This window comes from Drosophila subpulchrella, unplaced genomic scaffold (genome assembly GCF_014743375.2).
Source record: "Drosophila subpulchrella strain 33 F10 #4 breed RU33 unplaced genomic scaffold, RU_Dsub_v1.1 Primary Assembly Seq33, whole genome shotgun sequence".
NCBI classification, from domain to species: Eukaryota; Metazoa; Arthropoda; class Insecta; order Diptera; family Drosophilidae; genus Drosophila; species Drosophila subpulchrella.
In genome coordinates, this window is record NW_023665570.1 from 575,047 (window position 1) to 594,314 (window position 19,268).

Sequence of the window (19,268 nt, forward strand, 5' to 3'; positions counted from 1 at the left end):
GCCCTCCCCATACAAAAATTAACAACTGTCTTAAGTTGAGGGTAGGGGCCCTAATGACTAACCACACTCCGATTGATAAGGGCATAATAGCAAAAACAATTCGGCAACTCATGGGTGTCGCGTGGCCAGAACAACGACCACGATCGACCTGCTCGTAACCGTACTCCAGTAAGGTGGCAAAGTGCACCAGCCGGCCGTTGACTCCTAAAATAGGGGAAATAGATAAACAGTACCCCTAGGTGGGAACACCTAGTTAAATCATCCAATTTGGGGAGGCTAGCGAAAGCTCCGGTATAAAAGACCCCAGCCAAATAGAGAAGTCAGACAGAAATTATTCTGATCTCTCCCTGACAGTGGTCTAGAAGTACAACTACCATCAACACAGACCACGACTGGAAGAAGGATGGTGTCCAGAAGGATGTCTTGACCGTTTCCCTAGGATGAACTTCACCCAGGAGAAAGTCCTGATTACTGGTCCTGCGATCGACCACATTCTATAGGAATTCAACCTGCAAAAATCCTGAAGGACGAAAAGAACTAGTGAACCAGGTGTATGGCCTAAGGACTCCAAGATGGGTAGCAAAACGTCCAAAGTGGCCGGCAGCACCGCCAATGTGATTAACACAGTAGAGATCGTTGACCACAGGGATGATATTCAAGATGTCAACAAGACCCTGAAGCTCATAGCTGGACTACTACTGGTTATAGTGATCCTTAAGGTTGTTAGGATCTACAAGCGCTCTGTTCAGAGACGCCGCGACCAACATCATGCCCTGGCGAAAGTGGTGACCCACATCGGAGCCTAAGCAGAGCAGTTGCAGTGAAGTGAAACAACAAAAAGACAATAAAATCAATAAAAGGCAAATAAACTGCATTCAAAGTTAACAAAAAGTGAATCGTTAAAAACAATTACAAGCAATTTGCGAGTACATGCATTTCTGAATGCAAGTGTAAACAGAACCCCCAAATACATACGTGAACAAGAAATTGGAGCTGCACCAACCAGCCCCAGCCCGAGCATTGGAACTGACGTGTGCCGCAGTGGAACTCTCATACGATGCATACATACATACATATCTATACAGCGATAGTGTTATTTTTTTTTGTAACGTAATTTTTGTGTTATGTTTTTGTAAGCCGCCATCAAGTCTTGCACGTATATATATATATAAACCAATTATAAAATCTCCCAAAGCCCAGGATCCGGAGCGTCGAGATCTCATCGCCCAGGATTAAAAGGAGGGTAAGTTCGTCGGAACACGGTTCCTTTTTTATACATACATATATATATATCCGTGCACCATGATTACTTCAGAAGCTTTAGCAAAAACTATGGACAATGATCCACAATTTAACGTAAGAATCCTATACTTGTTATCAAAAACAACCCTACCAATAACAGTGAATGAATTTTAGTACTTATATATTTAGACCTTCCGTCTAGATTTTTCACCACTTGCCCACTGTAATAAGACCGAAAAGGCAATCATTATCTCTACCGTTCCAACGGTCATTGTCCTCTCCCGTCTAGATAAGAATTTGTTTTTGGGCAATGTTAATACTTTCCTAGTTAAGACAAAGAATTAATCTTTTAGGAGTTCATATAATAATATCCATATACAATAATTATTTCATATATATAATTATTTAGATATACTTTCCTCTTTTTATACATTTTACCATTTTTATATATAATAATTAAATGTTAATTTTTCAGCGGCGAGTATCAGCCTTGTAATTGTATGACAATTGCAAGAGCCCTCTGAGCGACGTTTGTAGTCGTGAATAGTCAGCATTTTGCTGATGTGTGCACCTTCACAGGTGGTAAAGTCTTGAGTATCGACGCTAATAAAATAATTGTCAATTAATTTAATCCCTATATGAATTAGCCAATATTATGTTACTCAACTCCGGCACACGCCGACATAAATATTATTTAATAAATTTGTAATGTGAAAAAGAATTCGAAACCATGGTGTGTTAGAGCTTCATCAAGGGGGTGTGCTGACGCGAAAAGTGGAGTAGGTCAAGAACAATGACATAACTTTTTACGGACAACCTTGACAATAGGGGATCGTATTGCGCGGCCCGCGACTATCCATTATGGCCAAAACACAGGCCGATCGTATTGCGATCAAGCGACAGCTACGCTTGTAGGGCAGTGTGGACTGACGACTGACGAACTTTATGAACTAATATTATTTTCCAGGCACTTTTAATGTTGGAGAGGAGAGAGGCTTACCAAGATCCCACGACCCGAATACGACGTAGCTTATGCCGGCAAATGGTGCCAGAATATCGGACGCCTCTCCCTCGGCCCAAGTCCCTGTCAGGACTCGGGTACTAATATGCCCACGTAACAAAAGTAAATGATATTTAATACACAAGCCACTCGAACTTAGCTTTCCATATTTGTTTCTTTAATTTAAACAGAAAATTCGAGGAGGCAGTAGAACTGCTTGCCACGCATGGCGGTAGCGTCCCCATTCACTCCGTTGCCAGGACGCTGCAAGACTTTGCCTGCGAATGCTGGGAAATAACAAAGACCTTTGGGAAGAAGAAGTTTTCAAGTTTGTAAAGTGTCAGCAGTTACGCTCTGTTAGTGCTTATCTACCGACATCCGACGAATGCAAACTCGATACCCACGTGTACGAGATGGTTTTGTACGAGTTTCTGAAATTCGATGTAAACGGCTTTCTTAATCTTGTTAAGGAATGGCCGCCTCACCTGTACGACGGTCTGGCTGTTATTAACGCCATTCACAATAACTTTCGGAAGCAACATGCTAGTCAGTTGCTCGAATCCCTGTCTCTTCTTTATTCGTATCAGGGTGATTTCGAAAGCGCCCTCCGAATGTATCTAAAGTTAGTATTTAAATCGCTTTAAAGGACCGACTGACAAAATATCAATAGGTTACAGAACAAGGACGTCTTTCAGTTAATACCCCGTTATGAGCTTTACGATGTCATTCCAAAAATAATTATCCCACTGGTTCAATTGGATCGTGAACGTGCCTTTGAAATACTATTAGATAAGAACAAGATAAGGACAGAGATCGTTGTTCATCAGCTGGAGCACAGGCAAGAGTATCTATACTGGGTGAAAGCCTTATGGAACATGTCAGAAATACACTATATTTATACCCGTAATTCGTAGTAAAAGGGTATATTTGGAAATGACGTATCAAGCAGAATAAAGCGTTTCCGATCCTATAAAATATATATATTCTTAATCAACATCTGTAGCGAAGTTGGTCTAGCCATGTCCGTCTGTCTGTCTGTCTGTATGAACGCTGAGATCAACTGAGTGCCACGTCCACTCTAACGTTCACAAATGTCCTTAAAGCTAAAAGATTTTATAAAATTTTGAATGGGATTTTGTTTTTTTTTTCCATTAGCCATCTGCATGAAAAAGTATCAAATCGAATCATTCATTAAAAAGTTATTAACAAGTGAAGTTTTCACCGCTAGGTGGAGCCAGTTCGTGAAATCGGAAACGGTCGTTTTTCTGCATGCATATTTTCATCTCTTTACCCTCCCTTTAGCTGAGAAGCGGGTATCTGATAGTCGGGGCACTCGACTATAGCGTTCTCTTGTGTTTTTTTTCCAGTACTTGGACTCTTTGCAAAAAGTGGATACCTGTAATGCATTTCAAAGTAAACTGGTTTCCTTGTATGCATAATATGATCGATACCAACTTTTGCCCTTTCTTATGCGTTCAAAGGAATACGTAATTCTGGAGGCGTTGGCCATATGTAAACGGGAAGGTTTTTACCCGGAGATGGTCTACTTACTGGGTTGCATGGGCGGAGTGGAAGCGGCCGAAGCTTTAAATATCATTATTCAAAGAGTGAGAAAACTTAAATCAAAACGTTATTAACATAAATAGCATTTAAATTCCGCAGGTCAGTGACATAGAAATGGCAATCCAGTTTTGCAAGGAACAAGATGACAACGATCTATAGCACTTGCTTATCAGTGAAACCACCAAACAACCCAAAATTGTGTCCAAAGTCTTGGACGGTATTGTGGGTAAGTAGTATGGTAAAGTATAATGTTTTCTGATTAATATAGAAGTTCTAATTGCTTTAGACTATGTGAACCCCGCGGTGGTCGTTAGTCAAATTGAAATGGGCCGGACTATTCCGAACTTGCGGAAATCGCTTATTAAAATGTTGTGGCACTACAATCTCCAAGAGCAAACATTATCTACCACCCAAAAGATTCAAGTGATTGACTTTTTTGATACCCACTCCGAGGTGGTTACATTGCAAGGACTTGGTCAGCAAGTATCCTGCGAAAAACTTTGCCTTTTGTTCCAACGCCCAGTAATAATGAAAAATGCGGTTTATAATTGTATCATCGGATTTAAGTGTGGCCATGTCTTCCATAAGTCGTGCATGCTAGGCGTGCCTGCCAACAAACGCTGCAGAGAGTGTAAGCTGTGGGCTACCGATCTACCTTTGGAAGATTAAGTTAATAGTGACTCCATACCAGTTGTCTTATCCTTCTGTGGTTACTGGACATTTATCTGGGTTAGTGGTTGACTTTAGATTTTCCAATTATTGTATATGATGCCACGTCATGAGTAGATGCCATTGTTAAAAGTTTCTGAAGATAAAGGATGTTGTGGCGGGGTGGCTTGATCGCTGAAATAGATAAGGTCCCAGGAACGGAGGGTACGCCAAAAAACACGGGTTTAACACGGGTTTTTCGCGCTACGGGCATAGGTGTTTATTCGTACACTTGGAAATAAGAACTCCTCAAGCCTAACTTAACTTAAGCGCTCCAGAGCGGAGCGGAGACTTAGGGGAGAGATGGAGAGGGAGAGCGGACGGCAGTGCGAGCGCGCGAGATGTAGACATCTGGATAAAACTGCCGCTCGACACTGCCTCCTGAAAGTAAACGCCCTTTTGACGTAAACATTCCATCCCCCCTTACGAGGACACCCGTAGCAAGAACCTCAGGATAGTAGGCTCAGGAATATGTTGGAAGTGAAGATTGGTCGTCCGTATGTAGAAGAGTGTGGTGGCCCTTTCCACACTTGTGGCAGTGATGACCACTGCGGCAGGAATCCTTGGAATGATTGTGAGACAAGCAATTGGAGCAGTTCTTCTGGATATGTACTTCCTGGAGCCGATTCTGGGGGCTTAGCCGTAGAAAGTGGTGGCACTTCCGTAGAGGATGGATATTTTAGCAGACTCGGCATTGGTAGGATTTAATACCTCGAGTACGTCTGCCATCCAAGGCGGGGTATGGAACCCAATATTCGGATGGAGTATTTTTAGAAGGGACTTTTTCTACGAAAACTTGCGTTGAATAGGACGAAATGATGTGTGGAACTGAGGCGGATACTGGCCTTGGAGGGTCGGATGGAATCGGCGGAGTAGTAGGACCGCTGTTTCGATGCAGCAATGTGTGATGCCGATCTTGGCAAGTGAGACAGTTGTGAGCGCTTGTGAAATCCCGGAATTGATGGCTGCTTGCAAAGCAATTGGAGCATAACTGCTTCCTTTGGATATAGGCTGGGCGATCGTCTACCGTCATTTGTAGGAAGCGTGGACATATACGCACGGGGTGGTTCTTCTTCGAACACAGCCTTTGGGTATCGGAAGTACCCTTGTATTGAAGGAATTTATTTTTGGAAATTTTGCCACTCGATTTGTGTCTTTGGACTGGACGTGCAGAAAATTGGCAGGTCGGAAGCTATCGCTGGCCTCAAGAGTTCGATGGCGCTCCGTCAAAAAAGAATCAAGCTCAAGCCACGTAGGAAATTCTGCTTTATTTTGGATGGATTGCTCCCATAATAAGAGCGTGAACTTTGGTAGTTTTGTCGAGCACTTATAAACCAGGATAGGGTCCCAATTCTCAATATTAACACAAAATTGTAAGGAAGTTAAGCAACCTTGAAAAGTGCGTTGAAGTACCTTTAAGGCTACTCCCGACTCCTGTGCTATGGATTGCACATTGAAAAGAGTTTTCAGGTGACTCTTCACCTGCAATCGCTTCTTTTTTTTTTAACGCTCAGTTAGGTTTTTCCAGGCTGAGCGAAAGCCATTATTGGTGAGGGGAGATCTCGAATCTATGGAATGAACTTCGCCACTTGTTTTTGAATTTAAGTGGAATAATTTTTCAACGGGCGTTAGACTCGATTTCAGAGGATTTTATGCAAAAGACATGAAATCAATCGGATAACAACAGATGGAGATATAGACTTGCAAACAGAGGGTACTGTTTGAAAACTCCTTTTTCTTACAAACTTTACAAAATTCGAACTAAAAAAATAATTTAATAACTTTTCGGCCAGATCCTGATACACGTGTTTACTTATTTTCCGAAAAGTATACGTAAAAAAAGTTTCAGGCAAATCAAAAATGTGAAATTTTTTTTTGCCAAATCCGTTCGGTTTGTAAAAGAACGGCACATATGATATGTACCCTGTACATATGTGTGTGGGATGTGAATAGCGGAATAACGTTGCGAGAATTGTGAAGGCTTCGCTTATGTTTGTTTGTCGGTGCGTTTGTTTGTCACCTGCACAATTAAATTGCAGACAATTTGCTGGAGTTAATTTGTGGATACTGTTAACTTTGTTTTTAATTTTAGAAATAATTTATCCGTAATTGCAGGTCGAGAGAAGTAGTTGGAGTGGACTTTATTAAAAGGGATTAACTATTCTATGTATACTATGGATTGTATTAAAATATTTATGAAAATATACACATGCAGCTGGAAGACAGTAAAAAACAAGGAAGAACGTTATAGTCGAGTACCTTGACTATCAGATACCCGTTACTCAGCAAAAGGGACCAAAGGAAAATGGAGATATGCAAGCAGCAAATGCGCCACCTACCGGCGGTAGACAGATTTAAGCGTTGAGGGCGTTAGAGTGGGCGTGGCAAAGTTTTTTTTAAGTCAATCGATAGGTATTGACGAGACCAATACATTTCAGTTAAAATTTTTTGTCTAGCATGAAAATTGTGGGCGTCACGGGCTTGGGCGGTTTGTGGGCGTTAAAGTGGGCGTGGAATATTTGCGTAACAAACTTGCGCTGCGCTTAAGCCTACGAAATGTAAATCTAAAATCCCGTTTCTCTATCTTTGATATTTTCCGAGATATCCGCGTTCATACTTACGATTTTTTGAAGTTTGTGGGCGGTTTGTGGGCGTTAAAGTGGGCGTGGCAAACTTTTTTTAGGTCAATCGGTAGGTATTGATGAGAACAATACATTTCAGTTAAAATTTTTGTTCTAGCATCAAAACTGTAGGAGCCACAGTTTTGGGCGGTTTGTGGGCGTAAGATCCAGATAAAGTCCCGGGTGTAATTTGGGGTTTTTCGCGCGACGGGCATAGGGGTTTATTGGTACACTTGAAAATAAGAACTCCTTGAGCCTAACTTAACTTAAGCGCTCCAGAGCGCAGCGGAGACTTAGGGGAGAGATGGAGAGGGAGAGCGGACGGCAGTGCGAGCGCGCGAGATGTAGACATCTGGATAAAACCGCCGCTCGACACTGCCTCCTGAAAGTAAACGCCCTTTTGACGTAAACAAAGGAAAAACTGAAAAAAGCAAATATATTTGAGACTTTATGTCTTGTTATGATTAGTATAAATATTATATAGTTCAATTTGCGTCATGCTCCCCCAGCACAAACCACGAAAAATAAAATTAATAAAAAATACTTGCTTTAAACATGGCGTTTTGATTATATATGTGTACACATCACCTATGACAAGTTTAACTAAAAAATAATTAAAGAGACTTAAATGTACTCCCAGCGAGACGATTCATTATCTTATTGACGTTGTATAAAATACACTGATATTTATAATTATAAAAAAAGAGGCAAGGAAAACGCAATTTGCCATCCGCAAACACCATTTTCCAGAAGTAATTTGATACATGTGGAAATGATTTTATAATAAAACAGGAACACTAAATGAAACTGTGCAATTTTGAGAAACCCTTTCTACTTTTCCATGATAATTGGGTCCTTCTGAGTAAAAGTCTCACACAATCTTTTGTTCCATAAGAATAAATAAAACCGACTTTTGCACATATATTGAATTATATGGCCTACATAACTCGACTTATCTTAAATATTTTCGCTGAAGTACACTCTCAATTCATAATGGCATTGTTAACAAATAGTCCCTATCGTGATCCTTTTCTCACGTCCTTGGAATTTGACGACAAAGTTTCGCCGTTCTGTTGTTTAATGGCCTAAAAAATAAATCTTAAATATAAGTAATTTTTATTTTTCTTGGAATCTGTTTTATTGGATTTGTTATAGCAGTAATAATTGTTTCTTTTAGTTTTATTATCTGCTCCCATATATTGTCAAATATTTTTTTATTTATTTATTTACATACTGCTTAAAGTTAAAAACTGAAGCAACAGGGATAGGAAGCCATAGCTACTTAGGCTTTAGGCTGGCTTAAAGTCAACAGTTTCAATTTGCTATTCGGTTCTTAATTACTAATTCATTCATTTTGGTTATCGCTTCTTAATTAATAAAGTACATTTCAGGTGTATTAAAGAACTATCTTAATTATAAGAGGCTTAATAAGTTCGATTTCTTAAGGAAATCGAGAAGTGGGTTCGGTTGTTATTAAATGCAGTGCTTTCGTTAAGGATATGGTCTATTGACGTTGAGGTATTGGTGCAGAACTTACAGCGCTTGTCTGTAGCCTGAAGGAGTCTAAATTCATGGGTTAGTCTGGTGTGGCGCAGACGTAATCTTATTATTCGGGTTGGGTCTTTTCTTCTTAGTTTGATTATTTTGTTTGCTTTTGTGCAGTCGCTTATGTTAAGATGGTTGCTGTTTATGGATTGGTACCAACTGGAGGAGTATTGGAAAAGATTGAGGGAGGTGCTATAGAAATGTTTTTTTAAAAATCTGTTTATGTCGGACCGGTTAATATTATGTGTGGTGATCAGCGGTGCGGTAGTTGCGTTTTTTGCGGTTCGTCAGCAAATTCGTTGCCACTAATTCCAACATGGCTCGGAACCCACATGATTTTTATTTTGTGGTAGGCGTTAATTATTATACCACGAATTTTCGTAGGATAATAAGCGGAATTGTCCATGTTTTGAATCGAGTGAATTGCGGAAAGAGAGTTAGAGCAGATACAGATTTTACCTTTGTTATTACGGCTTAATACAACGGCTTCTAGTATTGCGATAGTTTCTGCAGTATAACCTGATGTATAGTTTGGAAGGATGGCTCTTTTTAGAACAATTTTCTCTGTGGATTTGGCATAAGCAGTTGTGTCTTGGTTTTGTAATTCGTCCGTGTATATAAAAGTGTAGTTGGTTAGTTTGTATTTTGTGTCAAATGATAAGCCTAGCATTGTTAGTTCCGCTACTGTGCAAATTAATTTTCAATTAAGGTTCTCACTAGTGAATTAATGAAACAAATTTATTTTTATTTTTTATAGTCACTTAATCACTATTACAAATTTTCAATAGGTCGAACTTATTTTATTCACTGATCTTTTACTTTACTCGATTTATTCAACTCCGCGATTTGGATCTCAAAAACGAACTGCCTTGCCTCGAGTTCAATGTTCAATAATCAAACCTCGGCTTAAGAGACTTATCCCCAAAAATTGATAAAGAGAATGACTTAAGAGAGTCGGAAAATAGGATGATGCAATTTGCCAATTAAATTTGAAGTCCAAATTTGGCCGGAAATTGGTGTTTACATTAGCGGACTTTAGGGATCGCTTTGGGGATCTTTTTGTTTACGTTAGCGGACTTTGGGGCTCCGATGTTTACAATATCGGCTTGGATGTTTACAGCATCCGTTTGATGCGGACTGATCTCGGTGGGAATGATTTGGAGGCGTAGTTGACAGAAATAGCTGACCACGGATTTATCTCAGGTCTGACAGAGTTATTTGGAAATTAGCTCTCGGCTCAAATGTTGTAGTCGTCTGCAAATGCTGTAAAGCTTAGATTCTTGTGTTTGCTTATTGTGTCTGATAGGCTGTTATATGCAATGAGAAAAAGGATCACAGATAGAGGGGATCCCTGCGGTACTCCATTGTGAAGTGGTTGAATTACTGAATGACTGTGGTTGACTTTTACTCTAATTTTTCGACTTGTCATAAATTGGGTTACGTATTTGATTAACCTTGGCCCACAGCCCCATTTAATTAATTGGCATTTTATTGTGTGCAGTGCTACTTTCTCAAATGCTTTTTCAAAGTCAAGAGATATAATTGAGGCGTGTCTTTTTTCTAAGAGGGCCTTGTTGATCAGGGTGTCTACATATAGTAGACAGTCTGTCACAGATTTCCCCTTTTTAAACCCAACTTGATGACTGTTCAGAAGTTTGTTGGAAGTAACAAACCACCAGTGCCGTTTAGAGATGATTTTATCAAGAGTTTTTGAGATACATGGATTAATGGGTCTATATGATTCAATAATGGTTTTGGCTGTGCCAGGTTTATGAATGGGGACTATCGTACTTATTTTAAAGGCCTGAGGTATAAATGATTTTAGGATAGAGTTGAAGAAGTTTATTATTCTAGTTTTAACTGGTTTTACCGTTTGCCGTATCACCGTATAATTGAACTTATCGTTCCCAGGAGTGTTTCCTTCTAGATTGTTCAAAGCTACAGAAATTTCAAGGTGATTCGTCGTTGTTTTGTCTGTATGCGTTGCGTTTTGCGTCTAAAAAAACTTGCGAAAAGTTGTGATCATCGGATTGAGATGACCAATGTTTGGAAAAAACTGTAGCCATATCTTTTGGATTTGAGACTATTGTGTTGGGATTGTTGCTCTGAATCTGTGAATTCCACAAAATTGTCTAATTTTACTCCAGATCATGTCTGGCTTTGAGTCAGTTGATATACTGGGTGTAAGTGCGTGAATAGCCGAATAGCCGAATTTATCGTCTGAGCTGAGCATTATTTTTTTTAAATATATTAGGTTGAACAGAGACATTTCCCTATTGAATGCTCTCCAGGCGCCATTTTTACTAACTTTTAAGTCGTCTAGGTTTTTATTCCACCATGAGACGTTATATTGACTTTTTGGGGGGTGGGTTTGGGGTGTACTACAATAGACGCTATATAATATTATTTTGTTTATGTTGCTGTGTTCTTTGTTTGTGTCAGTTAATACTGGAATTTGGTTATTGAAGCGGTTCGAATTTATCCCAGTTTTCTCTTTTAGTTATAAATATATTTGTGAAGTTAAATGGTTGGTTTTCTTGGGCACAAAATGTTTACTGTTATGGGAAAGTGGTCACTAGCCTGGGAAGTGTCCAGGATTTTAAAATCGCAGTGAATTTTGAGGTTCGGCGAGCAAGGTCTATGTGGGTGTATGAATTGTGTGTGGAGAAATGTGTAGGCTGGCCGTTGTTTAATATGATGAAGTTGTTGCTGCGAAAGTAATTTCCGAGGATTCTACCCCTGCGATTGCTTTTGGGAGATCCCCTGAGGCTATTCCATCCATTAAAGTCTTCTGTGATTGGCTGTGGTTTCTTTATCTGTCTTAGTAAATTTTTGTGAAGGTGGTATGCAGGCTAAAAAGATTTTAAGCTTTTTGGGATTGTATTTCCAATCCAATGGTCTCGAAAACTTTTCCTACAGGGACTTGTTTATGCTGAACTGATTTATGGTCAAGTAGAGCACCTCAACCTTTGGCTGAAGCCGAAGTTGTGTTACAGATTTTAAAGTTAACTGGGACTGGAAATTGTTGAAAGAGTGTGGGGTACGGTGTGTTCGATAAGTTTTTCTATTAGTTATTTGTTACGTTTGAGCTAGGGTTATTTTTAATCATAGATCTAGTTAACATTGTGGCATTCGATTTTCCTTACTAATAAGATGTCTTTTATTCATGGAAGAATAGTTATTTGGGTTGTTTTACCATTGTTGATTTGTTCTTCGCCAGTGTCCGTAGACATATTTTCGTCATCATTGTCGTCGTAGGAAATTATTTTTCTGCCTGTGTTTGTTGTTGGTGGTGGGTTATGAGAGGTGGTACCTGATGTTGATGGCGTATTCTGTCTGATCTGTTGTGGTCGGGAGTACTTTTGATTTGAGAAGTTTGCAACCGATGCGTTCAATTATCCGTCATGATGGTGTCTGCTTTTAAGAATGTCCCAGGCCGTTCTCTAGTCAACTTTTTAATTGGTTTTGATTGCTTGTACTTCTCGGTGAGTGAGAAATACTGGGAAACTTCTATCTCTGGGATGCACAGTGGTTGGACCTGTATGGGAGCCGCGTCCAAAAATACTTTTAGTTGTTATATCGTTTCAAAATTTTCCCCAAAATTCTATAAAAATATTTTAATTATAGCAAAAAAAATTGGACATATCGCCCGACTATAGCCTTTAGCTACCATACAAAATATCGAACCAAACTTCAAGCGCGTTGCTATTTTCAGTTTCAAACTTTTTTATTTAAGTAATATTACATTTAAGTAATGTTTTAAGAGGAAGAGGAGTGGTTTATTATCCGCCCACCAATATTAATTAGTTAGTTTGGATTATATAGTGTAAATTACATGAAAAAAACATAACAACAATAATACACGAAAATACAAATTATAGCATAAGAAAACAACATTTTAAAAAGTAAATGATAACTGGATGTATTTAATTTAAGTCATCGAGTAGTTCAAATACTGATGCTGATAAAACTGACTTTTTTGAATGTGGGAGCTTTCTTTGGCCAGTAACATAAGGATCTGAGCTCAGAAGTAATCTGTGCATCAAATCTGTGTTTGTGTCAATCCGAGAAGTCTTCCTGGTGTGCTGTCTTCTAAACATTTTGATGTCCTTATTTTTTGACTCTGCATTTTCTTCTGATAATTCTCCAATCGGCACAAGTGCATAACTTATGACATCTGGAGCATGAACTAAAATTTTGTGTACGGATGGTGGAAGATAGTACCATGGATACAAGCTAGTCGTCAGCTTTCTGGCAATATCAAGTGCATATTCTCCAAATTTTGCCGCATTGATTTTGTAGCCTGATGCCAAACACTGCAGCAATATTGAACACCGGACTATAAAATCTTCATTAATTCCCGTTATTTCTGCTGTTAATTTCGGATTTTTAAAAAACGCTTTGGACGTATTGCCATCATTTGACGTGCCACTTCTTCCACTCCTACACCCAAAAAAAAATCGTCATCAATATGCCATTATTAAGGTGTCAATGTGATACTATTGAGTGTCAAAAAATCTCTGATACGAAGCACATCTAATTGACACTATTTTGGTGTCATTTTGATATTTTCGAAAATATCAATTTGACACTTTTTGGTGTCAAAAGGACACTACGCATTGGCATTTTTTAGTAAGAATACATATGTTGTCACATTGACATTATTTCGCAGTAATTTGATACTCATTCGGGGTATAAAAGAGCCATTTTTAGGGTCAACTTGATACGATTTTAGTATCAATATGAAACGAATAAATTGTTGATTTCACACCCAAAAAAAGACCAATAATTTATTTTTTTTAATACAAATTTGGCTTTTTTATTGAAGTTATATGTATATTTTTAATATTATAAATTTGCTGCCGTCGGCCAGGTGTACATACGTGGATAGGCGGGCCATCTGCATAGAAACGTTGTCCTCCATAGTGAACTTAAATGGGAAACAAAAATATTGCATTCAAAAATTGCAAGCGACGTCACCGTCAGTGCTTACATGCTAACATTTATATATATGTGCAGTGTGTATCTATGAATTCGAAGATCGCTGTAACGAATAGATACACATTCCTACGTAAATATGTATGTATGTAACCGCAAAGTACATTACATATTACATATTATATTATTAGGGATGTACTTACCTGATTCAATAAACACTAGCACCTTGCACTGAAATATTTGTCTCTTTTACGCAATGTCGAGCTCACAATGATTTATCGATAACTGCGCTTGCTTGCTTGTACGAATTTTGAAAATAAAAATACAATTATTGGTATCGACGAGACCCTGAATTTGGTCAAAATGACACTAATTAGGATCAAAAAGATTTTTCATACAATGTAGTATACTTTTGACACTCACTTAGGATCAAATTGATCCCAAAAATTTGATCCTAGTTGTTGTGTCATTTTCACCCACACTTATCAAATTGACACTCGAAGATTTTTTTTTGGGTGTAGGGGTATTCACAATAATTCCCATTCGTATGCGAAAATCATTATGCATTTGGGATTTCCTTGTCGAAAGTACTTGTTTTCCTTCTGGAGTACTAACTCTCCAGCTCTTCAGGTCGAGTCTGTACGATACATGCAAAAAGTATTCAAAAAAACGAATATAGGAGTATAATGGAGACAACCCAAACTCAAAGCGTGATTCATTAACCTTATTTTTCAAACCATTTTCCAAATCGTTCATCTCTGTCGGCATCGCCTCACATATGTAGCACTTAGAAGAGGACGTGTGACTTAGGGCACTACAAATTTTCCCATCAACCATGGTCAACTGCAAGCTGTGTTTAATTTTAATTTCTTTACCGGACACATAAATAATAAATAATAAATACTTTTCTTCGTCTTCAGCTAATTGAGCCGTTTATTTTGCAAATTGCAATATTAATGGTCTGCAGTATCGTGTAGACGAAGGTCGCGGATTCTTCCAAATTATTTTTTCATCTTTTGGATCATTTTCCATGGTTTTAAGTTGAAATGGCACATATGATGTCACAAAAAGACTGGAATCTCTTAAATCCTTATTGCAGACTTTCTGTCTGTATTCTGAACGTCCAGTGCTGCCGTCAAATCCCCATTTTCCAATTAAAATAATGTTATCAGAGCAATCACTTCCAACGCTTTCAAGAACATCATGCTGAAGTTTTACAATCCTCCTCGCAGTATGGTCAACCAAGCTCTGTAACTCGACTTCAGCTTTTGATTCACTTACAGTTATTTTGTATGGATAGGTTAATTTCTTAGCCTTTAACAGTTGACCGTAGCTTGGTCAAAGGAGGTCTTTGAGTTCACATAGCTTCGAATAAGAAAATATTGATGCTTGCTCAAGTTTGCCTTCATGAGAAGCGTCAAGACTTCATCGATGTTAGCTTTGCTACTCATTGCATTCGATTGAAAGTTGCACGATCGTAGGTCACAAGCTGGAGATTCATTAGTTATTGAAAGCTCAGCAATTCTTCGTCTCTTAGTTCTTTTTGATGACTCACTAAAGTCTACTTTCGGACGTCCACGCTTAGCAGTTTCGATCATTTCTTGAGGCTTACTTGGAGTGCGTTTCATTAAAATTGTTTCCTTTTCGTTAAGCCAATTTGACCTTGAAGAAAAAAAAAGACGGTGTTAGTTTATGGTTGATTATGCACAAATCTGCAAGTATCTGCAGCTAGCTTTAACTTTTTTTATACCTTAAGATATTGACAGATACACTGAATAAAAAATGAATCGGGGCATCTTGGGGGATCACAGTTAAAACTTTTAGTAAACATAGAAAACACGAATACAAAAGATACTAAAAATATAATAAAGTAAAGAATTAATTTAAAAATAACGACAACACAAGTTAGCTTTTATTAATATTGAAACTTAAAAATAATACCTTTAAGTTCAAAATCCATTTTATATAATTTAAATTGGGCAGCGTAATTAGTTGACTGAACACTTTGAAGTTCGCTTTTGTTGTGAAAAAATCGCTATGCGTGCAGATGCGCTTTGCAAATGAACACGTGTTCACAGCTTCAATTCTATTTTTAGAAAGTCCCGTTAGATATCTAGAAAAAACTGGTTTGTAATGAAGAAGTTTGGTCATTTTAGAGGCGATTTGGTTACTTTTCGCAAATTTTTATTGTTATGATTTTTTGAATTTTGTCCTATGGGCGCAACCACTGTGGGATGGTGATCGGAGTTAGGAAGGGTTTTTGTCCGTGCCAGGTCGACGTGGTTCGTTTGGCTACACCTATAGCACGTTTCTGAAGTTTTGCAGGAAAGCAACAGATGACCTAAACGTAGGCAATTGTCGCATCGCATTGGGGAAGGTATGAAAGGACTAATCGTATCCAATGTATACGTAAACTGGTAGGTCTAGTATGAATGTCAATGTAATAAGTCCAGTTTCGTTGGGTCGCCGCAAATTGCTCTCTTCATGATTTTTTTCACTTCCGAAACCTTTTGGGACCTTAAATTTTCTAAGATTTCATCTTCTTTTATACCTCGAAGATCAATAGAATATATAACTCTCTTTGTGTAATTAAGGGTTCGGTGTTCTGATACTGCTACTGGGTTATTGCTTGGAATGTTGGTGAGTTTTAATAATTTATCGGCTTGTTGTTGGTCTTTTGTTTGAACTAGAAGGTTTCCGTCGCATGTTTTTTTTCAGCTTACTACTTCGCCTCCGCATGTTAAGTCGATGATTTTTTTGATGGTAAATGGTGATACCTCTGCTAGGGCTCGTAGGACTTCAGATTGGGTTTCTTCATCATTAATTCTGGTTCTTACTAAGAATTTGTAGGTGGGTGAAGGCTTTCCCCTCCAGATGTCTGGAGGATCTCGCATGGTTCGGAGTGGCTATATGTTGCTCTGTTGAATAAGGTGCAGTCTATGCGGTTCCAATATCTGATAAGGAATCTATTGATAGATGTGTTTGTTTATTTGTTGTTGTTTTGTCACTTAAGGTTGACTCGCTGTTAAGCTAGATTTGGGAGAAAGACACGACCGATCGTTATGACTGCCAAACGTAAACTGTTATGTTGTCAAATATAAAATTAGTCATTTAGAAGAAATGGAGAAAAAAAGAAAAACTTTAGAATTTTAACTTTGACGTCATATTTTAAAGACATGGGTTATGGTTCAAGATGGGGATTATATTTTAGTAATACAGTTTTGTATTAAGAGTGTGTTTCAGCCAAAATATTTAAGTTCGGCAAACATCGTTTTTTAATATTCTTAGCTATACTGCGGATCCTTTAGGTGATGGAACACAGTTATCATGGAAAACTAGGAATGCGTTAAGGATATTTTTGGCTGTGTACCTGTGTAATTTATCATTTCAGAGGATTGTTCCTTTTTTCCAGATCTAGTCAATCTTTTTGTCTGGCATCGCTTTCATCGTTTGCATAATTTGATCTTTCAATATACTTAAGATTATTTATAATACATGCAGATCCTTTGTTTTTTCGTTCTATTGCATCTGTTATAAGATAGTTATGAAAAGCCACAAATTTCAAAACGACTTCAGCTCCTTTAGTTGGGGCTTGGCTTATTGGGGAGAAAATGACTTGAAAGCGGTTTACTTAAATTCCAAATGCACTTGCAACGACGCGCCTATTTCTTGATGATTTGTATAGGGCCGAAAAAGGTGACAAATCGTATGGGGGAACGTAATCTTTAAAGGATTGTAAGCTATATTGCCGAACAAACTTATGGTCTAAAATGGTGTTGACCACCAAATCGCGAAGAAAATACTGTTTTTTAGTGAAAACAGAATGCACATTTTACACAGTACGCCCCTTCAAATCTGACAAGACCAATTCCGTCCTTTTTTTTTGAAACTCAAGTAGGAACACTTGCACTTCAGACTTTATGGCTGCTCGGACGCACCCGTTCAGCACAGGTCGTAGTTAGACCTTGTAGTACCCTTCTCCCTCCCCTTACTCGTGACCAAGCCGATCTTCGGTTGCACCTGCCTGCGGCAGATCGCTAGACGAGCGATCCCCGGCTCAATCCGGACGCTGCCGATACAAGTTTATGTTTTACACCATTTACCGGAAAACAATAAATCCGATAAATTTTGTTTTTATGTACCTATAAAAGAACTTCTCGCTGAAAAAATGATTTTTTTTTTTTTAATAAAATTTGGATTTTCATATCCAAAAACGATTTATTTTAATCGTATCGGACCCTTTTCAGGTCAACTCATGTTCGGGTTACAATTTATGACCTTATTGTAAAATACAAAACGTGTTCATGTTTAAACATTCTGCCAAGGGCCAGCAAGATTAGGTGTGTAGTTCATTTTACTTATAAATATACAATTTTGAAGATATGATATCATTTCTTTAATAAACAATAATCCATTATTATTTTAAACATCTTACATACGGCCTCCAAATGTTATGTTTTGCAGTTTCCTGCTTAAATTACATTTATGTATTGCATATATTATTAGGATTACAATAATTAACATACTTATAATCAAAGAGGTATGACCAGGTATATGATGCACATTCAACCCTTTTAATTCTATATGTATTCCTTTTAAATGTTCTAATTCCTTTGTTAGTCTATCAATCTCGGCACTATGGTTTATAGTATGATTTTCAAATGGGCTCCAAACAATTTTCGGAACATCCGTGATATCACCCACAAAAGCTGATGATAGTGTATCTTGCCTCTCTGAATTTATATTATATTGCGCTACTAATATCTTATCGTCAGTGCGAGCTGTGCAATCCGACCTTAGTGTTAGAATGCTTCTTCTGGCAAATTGGCTAACTCCATCTTTGTCTTTTGACATTGAGTTATTTTTTCCGCGTTAAACCGTACTTTAAATAGCCAAGAGCTTTTTGCCTCTAATTCAACCCAATACAAACTAAAATCTACCATTCGCTTGTATATGCAATTAGCTGGTCTACCTGGTTTTAGTGGTCTTAACTCACATGCCAAATCGTTGGCATTACTCCATGGAAAATTTCCTTCACAAACCCTTCCTTGAGCCTGCCATTTTTGACACTTATTCAGCGTGTCATTAAATGATATGAATCAACCTCAAAATTGTATAATAAATATTCTGAACTTAAGCTAGCTATAAGCAAACTCTCCTCTGACCAGACTGGCACTGGTATTACTTTGTATAATTTCGATGGGTGTCTGACAAATAACGGTATCTTAGCATTTATTATCAATTTTTTGTCTACAAACAAACCCCTAGCTGTTAAAAGAGTATATATCTTTTTTAACTCTGTTCCAGTTCTTTTTCCTGGTAATACTAATGTCTCAGATAGATTTTCTTTGATTTTCGATATCTCGCTTTTCAGTTGACTCGGCTTAAGAATATAAGTGTTCAGCCGTCCATGGTTTATATCAATTAACAAACTTATTATAATAAATACTTGCTTGTGACTTTTCACAATCTTCAATTAAACTAGTCAATTGCTTTGTGACCAAAAAGAAGTTTATAGACTCCTTATAAACGTAATAGCTTTCTAGTAATATCGCCGTCATATTCTCTATACGCATATTCATGTATTTGAAATTATTATTAACTACCTCATTTGTTTTTTTTAAGGATATTAGCGGTCGAATCCACGACAG

General features: G+C 38.0%; 1 pseudogene; it reads left to right on the forward strand.

The window, feature by feature from the left end:
* Positions 1 to 2,348: 2,348 nt before the first annotated feature.
* LOC119559693 lies at positions 2,349 to 4,474 on the forward strand (annotated as a pseudogene).
* Positions 4,475 to 19,268: the final 14,794 nt, after the last annotated feature.